Consider the following 3,593-nt stretch of genomic DNA (forward strand, 5'->3'; position numbering starts at 1 on the left):
CAACCACGAACACACAAACATTAGCATTTCCCTTGTCTCCTTCTTGCAGCTGCGCCTGTCTGCAGTGCCACATACAAAATTCACGGGCCTCTTCCCCGTCATCTCCCAGCCAAATCCCCGTGGCTGCTCCAGCCACCACACAAGCACCAGCGCCCCAGAGCCTTCTCAAAAACAACACGACCCCCTCACGCCTTCTTCTTTTTCCAACTGCGCTTTCCACACTTGCTTCGCCAGCTTCCAGAATGTCGTGCTGGCAGCAGCTGGTCGAAGCTCCACGCCAACTTTCCAAGAAGGCTATGTTTATCCTTTTATTTATTTTATTTTGAAAAAGAAAGGCCACAATGTACTCTTTTCACACCATGTCCAAGACAAGCCCTCCACCAACTTCAAATGCAGCTTAGTGCCCTTGTACTTTGACGTGCCCACACATATCAAATGGCCGTGCACAAATACGAGCCATCGAACAATTGATACTGCCTTCAGCAGCTATGTTCCGGACAAGCTATGCTTCCAAGATCTGATCATTTCTTCCTGCACATACACTTCCATCAAAACCAGAAGCCTGACTGCCGCATCCATGATGCCCACACTGAGTCAATGGGTGCCCCCATGACTTCACAACAACACGAACAACACTCATGTACACATGTACAAGTTGAGTCTGAGGTTCCCAAAAAACTACACACAACGTAAGGTGAATAAAAATAATATTGTGGCATGCTACTACATACCTGTACAAGAGACATCGTGCTATGCACGACAGGTATGGCTGCTGGTTGTTAGGATCCAAGGTGGCATGCATTTGCCCTTTGCACCTTACGAACTTCTTCTCAAAGTGAGTCTTCTTGTAAGATTTGAGGGCATCCGTGATACCTACCCTAGAGTCCACTATGGCTCTTTCATGCATGCCGGCCAGCGAGTGAGCCCATCTCCAACTTTGCATACAATTGTAGCGTGTACTTGGTTAATTGGAACCAATACACATGACAATCTAGGCGTCCCTCATAGCAAACTCACCACCCATGAATATGTCAAGGAACCTACATTTCTTGCACTGTGAACGAACATTAGGTTTCTACCAACATATAAAAAAATTTAATGCGTCAAGAGAGTTAGAGATCTTACTCTCCATTTGGAATCTGTGCTTGAGCAATGTCTACTAGCTTAGGAGTAGTGCATTTTCTAGCCTTTTCACCCTACCCCTGGTACAAGATCACACTCTTTTTCACAGTCAGGCTCATGTCCCCTCTTAGTAAATAGTGCTTCCGTCTCCTTCAAGGCATCTCTGTATTTCTTGTCAAACATTTCTACATTCAAAAGGTATTCTCTACTCCCTCACTTTGGCAAGCCGCTTTAGTACATGGCATCAAACTCTAACTACAATGCTTTTATGTTTAAGAAACATATTTTGAAATCAAAATATGTTTCTTAAACATATTTAACTCTAACTACAATGCTTTTATGTTTAAGAAACATATTTTGAAATCAAAATATGGCTTTATTGTGGTTTGAGAACGAGGCGCGCACATATCTTCTTGAAAACTAATTGTGATAGGAGTGCCATGGGAAGCTTCAGCCACTTTGATATGTTAGGTCCCCAATGAGTAATAGCTTTCTCGTCCCATGCATGATCAATGTCATTAAACTTTGACAACAAGAATTGTGGATCGGCAAGGCCCACACGCTGCATAAATATATCATGTGCTGTTATGTCTGTGCTGTTATGTCTGTGCTGTTATGTCCATGGTAGTGATCTTGGAAATTTTGCATGCATATAAAATAAGGTAAATGATGACATATAAAATGTTTGTTCATTTGATACACAAAAAAATAACGTACAATCCACTTACATGTTTATCATGTGCGGCACTAACAAGAACTCTGCCTCCTCTTCCTCAAGAAATTGGACCACTCTACAAATCACCTTGGGAACCTTCTCTCTTTCAACTCGATTGGTTTTTTCCCATTCTTGCCATGCTTTGAGTCAATGGTTGCCATCCCAAACAACAAACATCTTTCCAACCATGTGTTGCCATCCTTTCGTCTCCCTCTAGTATCGTGTCAAACTCAGCTGACAATGATAGGTTGTGATCAATTGTACTTCGACGGTTGAATGGTTGAAAGATGCTGCGTTGAGTGTTAACGAAGTCCGAGGGGCGCCTTGAGGAAAGAGCGAAGTCCAAGAGGCACCTGAAGAGGGCACATTGAAGGGGGGGCAATGAGAGGACGCATTGAGGAATGAGGGGGGGCGCGAGGGCTCATTAAGGGAGGAGAGGGGCGTGTTGACGCGAAGGAGGGGAGGAGAGGGGCGTGTTGACGCGAAGGAGGGGAGGCACAGTGAGGGAGGGCTTACAAAGGGCTTTATGAGCCCTCCTCTAGCTATCCCATGGCTTTAAAGCCATTGGACAACCCACATGCCATGTCGCGTGGTATGCACATGCCACGCGGTGTTACCACATGTAATTCCCTAACTCGGGGCCGCTGTCTCTACGTGGAACTATTGTCCACGTAGGCATTTGGAGAGAGAGAGAGAGAGAGAGAGAGAGAGAGAGAGAGAGAGAGAGAGAGAGAGAGAGAGAGAGAGAGAGAGGAGGGACGGAGGGACGGAGGGAGGAGGGTGGGAGAGAGGAGAGGGGAGAGAGGAGAGATAGAGGGGAGAGAGAGAGAGAGAGAGAGAGAGAGAGAGAGAGAGAGAGAGAGAGAGAGAGAGAGAGGAGGGAGGGAAAGAGAGGGAGAGAGAGGAGAGAGGGAGGGAGCCTGAGAAGAGCGAGGAGGGAGGGAGGGAGTGAGAGAGGTCATGATTCATTTATGATTTTTTTAAAAACTGAAAAAGGGTTTGTAAAACCAATTGATTAGGATTCCAAACTATAATTTAGATAAGTATCTCCGACGTATCTAAATCTTATCAAGTTTTTGGCGTTTGCTGCAAAACCAGTATTAATATTACCCACGTTATTCCATAACATCTTATAGTCAGTATAGTATTGATATTGCTTATATTATACCCACAAAAATAGGTAATTTTTCCAAATGATTTTGATAATTATTAAAAGCATTCTGGTTGTGATGTCCTCTGTTTAGAGGGGGAAAAGTCCAAGATCTATGTGAGATATTAAAAAAGAGAGGGCCAATGGGAGGCGGGGTAGTTATTTCTTACTATGAAGGAGAGAGAGAGAGAGAGAGAGAGAGAGAGAGAGAGAGAGAGAGAGAGAGAGAGAGAGAGAGAGAGAGAGAGAGGGAGAGACAAGAGTGTTGTTTTATATATATATATCTAGAACTGACTATGCCATAAGAATTAATAGCATGGAATTATGTAGTAGGGAGAGAGAGAGAGAGAGAGAGAGAATGTAGGGATGCTAATTTGTGTGTGTGTGTGTGTGAATTAATATTTTTAAAATTAATATTTTTTTAAATTGCTTTAAAACAGTCAAACTAAAAATGGCCAACTTTTTAAGGGTGTTAATCACCATTCATTTCTTATGTACTTTTTGGTAACTATTGTGTCATTCTTTCTTATTCCATGATGCTTGTTTTTTGTTCCTCTTTACACAATGAGTTGTGCAACAACATTCTCACCTACTAAGAAGAATCTA

The sequence above is a fragment of the Cibotium barometz genome, chromosome 59 (assembly GCF_041138505.1).
Source record: "Cibotium barometz isolate CiBa-2024 chromosome 59, ASM4113850v1, whole genome shotgun sequence".
Taxonomy (NCBI): Eukaryota; Viridiplantae; Streptophyta; class Polypodiopsida; order Cyatheales; family Cibotiaceae; genus Cibotium; species Cibotium barometz.